Below are 12,429 nucleotides of genomic sequence, written 5' to 3'. Positions count from 1 at the left end.
AGGGGGAAGCTAGTGCACACATCCCTGCAATATATCCAGTTGCGCACCACGGAGAGACTAGAAACGGCTTCAGCAAGTCATCAAAGCTGCTAGAAGTCAGGGGCACTGGGAGAGCAATGATTTACTCAGATAAAAACAGTGTGCCGAGGAAAACAAAGGCAAAGCTGGAGAGGAGAGACGCGGGAACCCAGTGCCGCATGGATTTTTTATTCTACGTTCCCATCCCTTCCACCCCAGCCCCTACCCACTCCTCACTTTTTGTAATTTCCACGCTGTGACTTTCACACTTTTGACAAAAAAGTCAGTAACATTCAGGGCAGGTTTTCCAGATGAGAAACAACACCCAGGAAGTATCATGTTAACTTGCAGAAGCCACAAGGACCGTGGACTATCTCCCATGCAGGTGCCACGTGGGAGGTGCTGGCACGAGGGTGGCGAGGCCGCCATCCAAGTGGGTGCAAGGGGACTTTCTGAGAGCGCAGCTAAGGAGCTGCTCGCAGAACAGGGTGCGTGAACAGGACAATTCGCACAGCTCCTCCCCATTTGTCTGAAATGACAGACCCTGCTCACCAGCGTCCCTCCAAACCACACCTTCCAATTAACTGAGGCCCCAGTGAGTCTTTATTCGGGAATTGCTCACTTTGAGACAAGCTTCCTGTGGGGCTTTAAACATTCAAATGACGGCCTTTCCCCGCACACAAAAGACTAATTCAGGGCTGTGCTTCACACACGGAGCGGCCATCTGCAACTTCGGGCGGGGAAGGGGCAAATGTCTTTCATTGTACCCGTTTCACTGCCCAGTGTAGCTGAGGAAAGGCATTCAAATGCAACAGGTTTAATTAGCAGACACGCACTTGCCCAGTGCAGGCTGGCTGGGTGGGTAATTGCCAGTCTGATATCACACATGGGCTTGGATGATGGAGTCCCGTGATTAGCAGAGAATCATCTTAAGTGTTGCAAGCACCTCATGGATTTCTATGGCTCTTAGCAAAGTCCCGAGACTCCGGGAGGATAACCCACCAGCTGCTGGAAGCAGACGAGTGGCCACGGAGGAGTCCACCATTGGCCGGCACCTCAGCCATGCGGGGGTCTTGGCACTGCCCCTGCCTGAGTACCTCACCCAAATTCATTCATCTGCCACCTCCACCCAGAGGGATTCGGTGGCAGTTCTCTCACAGGGAGGGTCTCGTTCCCGTGGACTGTCTGCAGGGAGCACACAGACAATAAGTGTCCCTGTTCTTTGATTTGGTTTCACGCCAAGAACTCCGTGCCGGTGGCTGGTGTGTTTGTGTGGGGCAAAGAGGGGGGAGGGAGAAAGAGGGCAGAAGGGAGAAAATGAAGAATTCTTTAGAATGCACCTGAAACTTTCATTTTACTTTGCAAATGGAAATATCTTGAAAGTAGAACTGTAGTGTAGGGACTAGAAGGAGCATCAAGATGGTCCAACCCCTCATTACAGATGAGGAAACCGAGGCTGGAGTGTGGGGACCAAGACCACGAGGGGTCAGCAGCGGAACAGCAGGAAGGAAATCAGGCTCCTGGACTCCCCCTAACCTCTGTGGTATCCAGGCTGCCAGAGATGAACCCAAGAATCACCTCCCTCGGGAAAGGCACCAGATCACTCAGGTTCTCAGAGAAAAATGGCCGAAGACATTGCCTATCCCTTTTGGAAGGTTCCAGGTAAATTATCTCCCTTCTGAAGCTAACGGCATCATGCTTTAAGTGTGGTTTGTGGTGGGCAATGTTATAAATATATTCTCAGGGAGTTCTGATTGGTATGTGTTGTTTGTGTGTACATGTTTGTATACACGTGTGTATGTACATGTATATATCTTTCGTACATGTGTACGCATATGGGTGTGTGGGTGTGTCTGCATGTGTACCGTGCATGCACATGTCATGTCCACGTGTGGCTACATGTGTGTCCGTGTTTATGGGAACAAATGTGTGTAAACGTGTGCCTTTGTGGCTACACGTGTATATGTGCATGTGTACGTGTGTGCACTGCATTTTCATGTGGTGTGCACTGTCTGCACGCATGTGTCTGAATATATGTGCATGCATACACATGTGTGTACATGTGTGCATGTTTCTACAGAGAGTAGATGGTGGAACCAGGGACTGGGGGAGGGGGAGATGTTACTGTTCGATGGGAACAGAGTATCCGTTTTGGAAGATGAGGAAGCTCCAGAGATGATGGGGGTGACAGTTGCACAACAATATGAATGTACTTAATGCCACTGGACTGTACACTTAAAAATGGTTAACATGTTAAATTTAAAACTATGCATATTTTACCATAATTTAAAAATTGGAAAAGCAGCAATTCAAAATAAAACTAAAAGAATATGACACAGCAGGACACTTAGCGAGAAGTGAGGGGTGTGGACACATGCTCAGCTTTTCCTGGGCACCGCCAGCAGGGGCAGCAGGGAGCCGTGTGGGCTGGAGGCCCGTGCTCTCTGCTGTGTCAGTACCACAGTCACGCCCGGGCAGCAGACTTTCACCCAGGGCACATGCATTTGCAGTTGTGAGGAGGAGCTTAAGTTCAGTTCAGTTGAGTTCAGTTCAGACCAGTGAGCACCCATTTGGTGCCTGCTTTGCCTTCAGACTCCAGCCCAGCAGTTCACACTCAGGACACACCACCCCTCCCACACGTAATATGAGAAACCCGTGGGCATTATGAGGTCACCAAGACCAGTGCCTCGGAGCAGAGGCCAGACACAGGCCTGGCTCCCTGGAGAAGGGCTGGGATCAAGGAAGGCTTTCTGGAGGAGGCGGGTCCAGGGCAGTACGTGGCTGTGCTGCTGTGGATGGTGGAGCGGCCCCTGCCCACAGGGTGGAGTGACACTGTGTGCCCTGGGCCAATGCAGACGGCCTGTCCACACCAGCCCGAGGAGGGCTGGTTTCTGCAGCACAGACTGACTTAGTACCTGGGAGTAACTGGAAAGTGCGAGGTGGGCCAACTTAGCATGAGGACTTGGTGCAAAGGGGGACTGTTTCCTGTTTACACCCAACAAGATACATCTCCATATCAAAACGGTTACACGTTTACAATTATGTGATTCTTGCAACACTTTGCATCTGGGTTTGTTTTATTTGAGAGAGAATGAATTGTTGTTCCACTTATTTATGATTCACTGGTTGATTCTTGTATGCGCCCTGACTGGGGATTGAACCTGCAACCTTGGCCTATCGGGACGATGCTCTAACCAACTGAGCTACCCAGCCAGGGTTTGCATCTAGGTTTTGAATGCTAATTACACTCTTGGAATTTAATACGAGAAACACTTTGGAATGTTGGTTGACATGCTGAGCAGGAATTTGGAGCTGCGTATTGACGTGGAAAACCAGACCCTGCTAGCTCTAGAATAAGTGAAAGTAAAAATCAAAGAGGCACCAGAAAGGGAATAAGAGACTGTACCACCAGAGGTAATGTTTTCCTCTTCGTTCAGCCTGAACCCCAAGGGCAAGCTGACGGCACAGGATTAGGGATGCAGGGAGCAGGCATGAGCAGCATTCGTAAGTGTGTTTGAGATGGAACCTGGAGAAATCCAAGACTCGTGATGAAAAATGTCATGCCTGCCTCACGTACCTGTCTCACGGGAAATCGTCCTTCCCTGGAACCTGGCTCTGTCTACATGTGTCATTTGTGGGATGGCACTGAGTGAGGTGGGAACACCCAGCTGAAAGAGGACACCACACCCCAGAAAGGTCTATGCCACAGAGAGCCCGGGTCTCAGGCTCTGCTCTGTGGGGGACTCCTCTGCTTCTCACAGGTCAGCAGGACAAAGGTGCTCAGGGAAGTGCATGGTGCATTCCATGCCTCCCCAAAACACCTGCCAACAGAGGGCTTCTGCAGTGCACGGTCTGCAGGAAGGCAGGAGGCTGGGTCAGAGGACGACTCTGGGCTGCTGGCCTATTGCTGCTCAAGCCAGAGAGGCAGAGCCTCCTTCCAGCATCACTTAGCTGCCAGCTGTCCAGTCCCTCCTCCCAGCACAACCTGGGGACTGAGATGCAGGTCAGATGTCAGCCAAAGCCATGCTCAGGTGTGAGCTGTGCCACCTGGGTCTGTAAATCCCTCCAGGGGACAGTCAGAACCAGTTCCCAGGGCCCATTTAAAAAGCCCCAGTCCTGGCCAGTGTGCCTCAGTGGTTGGAGCATCATCCCATAAGCTAGAAGGCCACAGGTTCAATTCCCAATCAGGCAACATGCCTAGGTTGCAGTTGGATCCCTGGTCGAGCACAAGGCAACCAGTCAATGTTTCTCACGCTGATGTTTCTCTCCTTCTCTCTCCCCCCCTCCCTCCCTCCCTCCCTCCCTCCCTCCCTTTCTCTATCATCAATAACAACAAACAAACAGAAAGCCCAAACTGCACTTTTGGGCTCTGCTGGGGGCATCTCGCTTTGAGGGCAGATGGGGCTGGCAAGGGCAGCGCTCACAGCCGGGGCAGAACCGGCACCATGGTGGGTGCCCAGGCCAGCAGGAGTCCCACCCCCACCCATGCCCCACGTGGCTGCCCCACATGGCTTCCCTGCGGAGGGACTCACTCTCGGGCAGCCAGGGCCCTCCAGTCCCTCCTCAGGACAGGCTTCACCATGGGTGGACACCCTCACGTGGCAGTGTCTGTGACCCGAAGCTGTGCCTAGCAATGGTCAGAACTGAGGCAGGTGGAAGAGCTGCTGCCCCGAGGCACTTGCTCCCCCCGGCTGCCGCCTGAGCAGCATCCGCTGGGCCTCTCCCACTGACCCCCACAGTCGGCAGAGAGGCAGTGTTCTCCGAAAATGTCTGGACGGCCATTAGAACAGCTCCTTCACCTCCTCCTCTTAATAACCGAAGCCAGATTAGGTCTGCACACACGGCCACTCATCCCAGGCAGCCTCTAAGCGTCTATTGGCTCCTGACCCCTGGAGACGAGGTCTGGCAGCTCGAGTGCTAGGAGCGCAGTGAGCATTCCAGGAGGGGCGGCGGGGCGGGCTGGCATTGGCAATCCCGAGCACAACATTGATTGGCAAAAGCGAATCACACCTGAGCCTCAAAGCACTTAGCCCTTCCCGCAAAGAAAATGCGCCTCTCGATATTATCAACCCTGGCTTTCCATCACTTGAATCTAAATGTTTCAGGTGAGAGCAGTAATAGATTTTCAAATGGAGACGTTAACCTCTCTGAACTGCTTTTCTCCGACTTGGGTGGAGCGGCTCTGCCTGTCCTTCTCTGTCCCCCTGGCCCAGCCCCCAGCTAGACATGCGCCAGCAGGTCACGCCCCAGGATTCTAGAATTGGGTTTTCACAGAGCCGAAGGGAATGGCGGTGTGCTTTATTCGGACCCTTTCATTTCACAGAGGAGAAAACTGAGGTCTGAGGGGTGGAAGCCCCACTGGTCGGGTCGTCTGTCCCACATCCTTGCCTGCCGCTGAGGAGACCGTCTCCCCTCTCCTCTCTCCGCCTGCAGCAGCTGGCCCAGCTATGACACTCTAGCACTCTCAGCTTCTTTTGACAGAAAACAATGAAATGAAATGCAGGGTTGGAGTCGAGAGATCACACACCGCTTTGGGAATAAATAGTCCTAAGGAGATGCTGGCCGGAGGGTATTCACTTTGCTCAGGATGGTGTTCACAGCTCCACGTGGCTTCATGTGGGAAAGTGCATTTGCCACACACCTGTCAGCTGTTGTCCTCTGAGTTCTGCCGAAGGGCAATGAGGAAACCACACCAAATGGGCCCAGAGAGACCAGGTTCCAGTCCCAGCTTTGCCACCAGCCTGCTGTGTAATCTGAAGCAAGTCCCCTCCCTCCTCTGAGCCTCAGTTTCCTAAAATATGACAGCTGAGTTAGATGTTTTCTAAGACCCTATCCAGTTCAAACACTCTGGGTTTGCATGAAAACGCCCAGGGCATGGGTGTGATTGTCTGTATCCCAGTTTCTCTGAGCTGCGGGGACTGCCCTCCTTGCTGTGCTGAGGCTGCAGACCAGATGTGGGCCAGCCAACAGCACAGCCCTTGGGCAGAGACACCTAAGGGCCAGAGGCTTCTCCTAGAACCAGAAGAGTCTCTAAAATTCAACATTCTGCAGAGTTGCTGGGCGCATCCAAAACCCAGTGTCCTCCACCTGCGACCAGTGGGGATGCTGGTCCTCACTGGCAGCCAGCGTGAAGGGTGGACCAACCAAAACTCATCACTGCTACAGGGCAGCAGAAAGTGCGTTCGGGGCCCGACTGGCAGGGTAGCTCTGCTGTGTGACTTCTGCCTGCAACTGAGACCTCTCTGGTCTTCAGGGCCTCGGTGTTTGTTTTTGTTTCTGAAAATAACAGAGTGGAGCCAAATGATCTGAACATCAATTCTAAATTTGATGCTATCAAGTAGGATTCCAGGGCGAGGAAAGGCGAGTGAGGGGAACCCCAGGCTCCTCTCTCTGCAGGACGGCAGGCTTCCCTAGCATGGCGGGCGGTGAGGGGCTGCATCTCCACGAAGGGAGTTCGTTGGAAGCCTGAATTAAATGATGACAAGACCACACAGCAGCCAGAGGTGTGCCTGTCTTGCATGGCTCCCTTCCAGTCTGTGACTGCTCCAGTGTGACTTTGCCTGAGGAGAGGGCCAGTTTCCTGCCCTTGGTCTACACTGGGCTGACAGACTAGCAACACTCTGGCAATGTCAGTGCTGTTTTCCCTTCTTTTCATGAAGGTGACAGGAGGAGCCTGGTCACTGATAAACAGGCAGGCTACTTGTCCCTCTCAGGGTGAGGTATGGCCAGATCTGATCTCCAGGTCTGGATGCGTGAGCATCCAGGAAGCCAGGCCCTGCCAGGCCCTTCCAGGTTCAGGACAGGGGGACCGAGGTGGGCTCCAGGGCACTCAGCCTGGAGGTCGGATCCCACCCAATCTCCACAATGTTTGGTGCCGTCTGCTGTGGACCTGGAGATAAGCAGCAGGAAGGAGAAAGGCGGGTTATCGGGTTATCTCCAACAGCCGATCTCCCTATCAGCAGCCCTCTGCGCCATCCCGTTGCCAAGTAACCAAGGCCGCTCCTCTTATCAGCCCTCAATGTTCCACGGACTATTCAGACGAGAACAGAAAGGCCTGGCACTAAGGCCCTAAGCAACCGGAATGGAAATGGCACGTTACGTGGACAAGGGAAAAGGGAATCTGTGAGCCCCATCTTATCTGCATGGTGACAGCGACTCAAAACAGCCGTCCATCTCTGCCTCACATACATTCCTATTCCTCCAACAGGAGAGCAGGACCCCTCCTTCCTGAGGGGAGGGGAGCAGCGGGGAGGGGAGGGGGGGAGCAGTGGGGAGGGGAGGGGAGGAGAAGAGGGAGGGAGGGAAGAGGGGCCTTATTCATGACCAGGCTTATGGTGGGAACCCTTTCCTCCTCCTCCCTCTTTCTCTCCCTCTCTCTCCCTCTCCCCCACTAGCCCCCACACTCACAGACTTAAGGGCGCTCCTCAGAATGGAAGGTCTCACCTTTTGGTTACTCAAACAGGTGCCTTTCAGCCCAGGGTGGGCACAGCTGAGACCCCAGCAGGCGGGGTGCACCCACAGCCCTGAGCCGAGGACCCTGCAGGGCCTCCTCCTGCAGGAACCTCAAAAGGACATCCCTACCCCCATCACCCAGCCGAGGCCTCTCCCTGCCTCTTCCGCAGCTCTTTTCTCAAGCTGGTGGGAGGAGAGACAGGATGAGTGGGCCAGGGAGGCAAGAGGAGAGGCCCTGGGTCCCGGGGACAGGCTCCTTAGACATAAGCCTGCCTGGTGACCACCCAGTGACAGTGGCCCCCTAGGCCAGAGCCTTGCCTCAAAGTCCCACCCTCTGGCCCACAGGGAGCCCAGCCCTCTGCAGGTGGGCGTCCTGCCCCTGCAGACCCTGTGTGACCTCTAAGCCCGTGGCTCTCTGTGAGCAGCCAGCCTCATGTGCTTGGAGAAGGCATCAGGTGACTCTATGATGCCAGGTCCAGCCAGCACCCAGGACACACGGCCCCCCAAATCCAGGAGACACTAGTGCTGCCCTCACGCTGGAAGCTCGGGGATCTGGAGTGCCACGGCCACTCATCTCTCCATTTCCTCAGCCACTGTGAGCCTGCCATGCGTGGAGTAGGGAATGGGTGGACAGAAGACCCCCACTCCTGTTTACCTCGTCCCCTCCCTGGGGCCTGATTCATCCACCTCTTCTGTGAGGCCAGGAACACGCAGAAAACCGCTCAGCCCTCTCCCGAGACCCACTCTCCTGTCCCCTCTGCCCCACTGGTGTCATTGAGCCCTGAATTCTGGAGTCACCCCTCTGCCCAGCTGCTCTGTCAGGTGGGAAAGGGGGAGCCACACTTTGCACACTGCTCGCCTGTGGAAATGACTCAGTAAGAATTTACTGAACTTGAAAGCAGGGACTCGAGGGGTATTTGTACGCCTGGGTTCATACAATATGATTCACAGGACCAGGGGGCAAGCCCGGTGTCCAGCAACGGGTTACTGGGTAAGCAAATGTGTTCTCTCCATCCACTGGAATCCGATTTGGTCTTTAAGGGTGTTCTGACACCTGCTGCCGCATGGATAAGCCTTGAGGACACTGTGCTCAATGGACTAAGCCAGCCACGAAAGGACAAATACTGTGTATTCCACTCACGTGAGGTCCCTCGAGGAGTTGGATTCACAGTGACAGAGACTAGAACAAAGGCCACCAGGGGCGGGGGGGGGGGGGGGGGGAGGGAAAGGTTGTTTGCAAAGATGAGAAAGTTCCAGAGATGAACGGAGGTGACAGACTTCATGGGAATGCACTTAATGCCACTGAACAACGCACCTGAAAATGAGGAAGACGGTAAATTTTATGTGATGTGTATTTTACTGCAATTTTTTAGGAGCAATAAAACATTTAGCAAATAAACGAGAAACAGAGGGAGAGAGAAGCTCCCCACTCCTAAGGCGTGTGATGGGGCGAGAAACCTGCAATCTCTGGGCGACAAGCAGCAGGTGCAGCAGCGGCGGCTCTCAGGTCCCTGATGGACCTGTGTTCCGACCCCACAGTCCCAAGCGATCCATGCGTAGGTTGAAATGCATTATCCATACCCCAAATTTTCATGAGGAACCAGTAAATCTAATGGAAAAGCTCACCACTCACCCTTGAAAATGGGCTGGTTTCTAACTGGGACAAGATCAGCTCTTGGAAGGTGGGAGGTGTGTGTTTTTGTTCATTTGCTAACCCTCACCCAAGGATATTTTTTCCACTGACTTTAGAAAGCAGAATGGAGAGGGACAGACAGGGGAGAGGGAGAGAGAGAGAGAGACATCGATGTGAGAGAGACATCAATTGGCTGCCTCTGGCACTTGCCCTGACCAGGGCCAGCATTGAACCTGAACGCAGGTACATGCCCTTGACTGGGAATCAAACCCACGACCCTTTCGTGTGCAGGCCGAAGCTCTAACCACTGAACCACTTGGGCCAGGGTGAGAGGCGTTTTTTAAAGAGTGTTTTTCAAAAACAACCTAAGTTGTGAGGCTTTGGAGAGGCCGGCAGTGACCCAGCAGATGCCTCCAGCCCTTGGCGACCTCGGATGACCTCTGACAGAGGAGTGGCGAGAACCAGGGTGGCTCTTCCAGATCGAAGCCAAGGACTGTCACAGTCCTCAGACAGCCTTGAGTGTCTCCATCAAAAGGACCAATTTCAGCAACTCTCTAGGTGGTTTTCTCAGAGACTAAACAATAATAATTCCTGTAAGCCAACATGGATCACCCTTAATTACTGCACTGCAGCCACGGCTGCTTAAAAGCCGACCTCGCCGGAGCGCTGAGAAACATTAATGAGCAGGGAGGCACACGCAGCATTGTGAACGGAAGGATAATGAAAGCAATTTATTTGAAAATTAAAATATGATGAAGAGTGGCAGCCTCTGCAAGAGCCCAGATGCCCGAGGAAAGCGCCTCACGTGCAGCGGGCTCTCATTGCCTGAGGAGCCGGTGAAATTGCTCTCCCTTCCCTGACAGGCTTTAATACAAAGCAGACTCACTGATGGATGCTCATGTCCTCTTGGACCGCAGGGCCCTGGAGACGTTTCCATGTAGTGTCAAGGGCAACACTATCCAGGTGCAGGTCTCAATGACACAATCTTCAGCAGTGTCCCTTCAACGGGGGCCATAGACACTGTGTCCACCCACAGCCAGGATGATGGGGCCACAAACACTGTGTCCACCCACAGCCACACTGCTGGGGCCACGGACACTGTGTCCACCCATAGCCAGGATGATGGGGCCATGAACACTGTGTCCACCCACAGCCACAATGACAGGGCCTCAGACACTGTTTCCACTTACACTCAGGCTAAGAACACTGAGAAGTGAGATTAACTCAGACACATACACACAGACACTCACATACAGACACAGACACAGACACAGACACACAGACACAGACACAGACACACAGACACAGACACACACACACACACACACACACACACACACACCCCACCCCCCACCCCACCCCCCCGGCACCTTCCTCTCCAGATGTACTATGTCTGGCACTGAGCCTCTATCCTGGTCCTCAGGTCTCTAGAAGCTGCAAGTTAACCTAGTTGGTGACATTCTAGTCAACGGGACTTGAAGAGGTGACTCGAGGTATTAAGGCCAAGAGAGACCTGCTTTCCTAACCCTTCTGAACAGTCATAAATCTACCTGCCACATGGGAGCAGCTTTTCCCCAAGCTCCCACTTTAACGTCATACTCAGTCTGTCTTAGCCAGGAGTCTCTTCTTCTGGTTTATAATAGCAAATGAATTTTTAAACATGGCCCAAGATCTGAGCCTAGATGCGCAGAGGTAGAGAGTCACGTGTAAGTTCAACACCGAGGTTCACACGGAAGCCTGCTAGACGTTCAATTAAACATCAAACCTCGCAATGTAGGACTGCAAGGCTGCCATGCAGGATTCTGCATTTGCATCGACCATGGAGCTTGGCTCCTACTGCTGAAAGCCACTGTCCACACCGTTGATGTGCGCGGGGTCGCTAACGGAGCACACAGCCATCTTTAAACGCTCACCCTTGCCAGGAGCTCTCATCTGAGGGCTCACAGGCTCAGCTCTCACAGAGGAAACAACACCCCAGTCACCCTGAAGCAGACATATGGGATGTACAGAGTCAGTGCTTCCTGTCCCATTAAAGGATCTGAGGTGTGGTCAATTTGGGGGGTTTGCCCCCACAGGCACCCTCCCCACTTGGCAGATGTAATCTGCAAAATACTGGATTCCAAGGTGCTAGGGCAGAAAGTGTGCAGGTGGAGACAGCCCTGGGTGCCACCCCACTGTAGAATGAAGCCCCCTCTTGTGAGCATGGTCACTGGGAATTGTCCAGTGCTCCCACGGTCAGCAGGCTACAAGTAGATGTAATGGGCACTTTGAAAATGGAAGTATGCTAAATGCATTACAACCAACAGGGGTGATTTTCCTCCCCTTCCCTCTCAGGAGTGCTGAGTGGGGGTCGTCCCAGTGAGTGCAGCCGTGCAGGGCCATGGGCACACACACGTGCACACACACAATCAGTGGAAGCAGCAGCAGGATAAACACACTGTCAACACCCCTCCTTGGCAATGAGGGATTACCATGGCAACCCCTGAACAAGCACCCGCACCCGTTTCCCTGCACACGGGGCCATAACGGCTTCTCCACCGACTGACACAACTACGTGAGGGATGGGGCAGCGTCATCACCGTGCTCTCCTGGCATGTTTGGTGGATGTGGCCCAAGGACACTCCTCTGAAACCTGACCGCCATTTACAGCCGGGGATCCCGGTTTTTTCTCTTTGCCTCTGGTCACCTGACCTCCAAACACTGCCTCTGTCTAACGGGTTTGTGTCCAGGGGTGTGATGAGCAAAATAAACCCTGGAAATAACTGAAAAATTGCACGGAAAATAAAGAGCAAAGCAGTTCCCTTCCTGATCTCCCGTTCCCATAGCCAGAAGCATGTCATTGCTAGAAAGTTCTGTCTCCTTCCATTCCGGATAGGAAAGGACAGCTTTAGGGGTTCAGGGGGAGCTAAATTCTTCATCAGAAGAGTCCTGGATCAGCTACCAGGATCAGAGTTTGTGTGGAAAGGGGATAAACTCGTGCTACAGCCACAGTGGCGCCCTTAGGCCTGCTGCTTTGAAGACGAGGACGCAGCGAATCCTCCACCTGCAGTGCCAGCAGCTGAACCAGGACCTGCGGCACTGGGCAGAGAGGCTAGATGATCAGGGCTGGTCCAAGCTCAGGCACCGACTTCCTGTGGGGCCCGAGTTCAGCACTACCTCCAAGCGCTCTCTCACTGTCCTCCTGAGGAGTCCCACCTTTTAGTTCTCGATTTTGAAACAGTTTGTATTTTTTCACATTGATTTTTTGAGTGAGTGGAAGAGAAGAAGGGAGGGGAGAGAGGGAGAGAGAGAGAGAGAAACATCGATGTGAGAGAGACACATCAATT

General features: G+C 53.5%; 1 protein-coding gene across 1 annotated transcript in view; it reads right to left on the bottom strand.

Moving 5' to 3' along the window:
- Positions 1-12,429, bottom strand: part of PTPRN2 (protein tyrosine phosphatase receptor type N2) — a 331,806-nt gene that overhangs the window by 234,330 nt on the left and 85,047 nt on the right. The window lies entirely within an intron of this gene.

This window comes from Miniopterus schreibersii (genome assembly GCF_964146895.1).
Source record: "Miniopterus schreibersii genome assembly, chromosome: 9".
Classification (NCBI taxonomy): domain Eukaryota; kingdom Metazoa; phylum Chordata; class Mammalia; order Chiroptera; family Miniopteridae; genus Miniopterus; species Miniopterus schreibersii.
The sequence above is the reverse complement of the archived record's forward strand: the minus strand, read 5'-3'. Positions and strand labels throughout refer to the sequence as shown.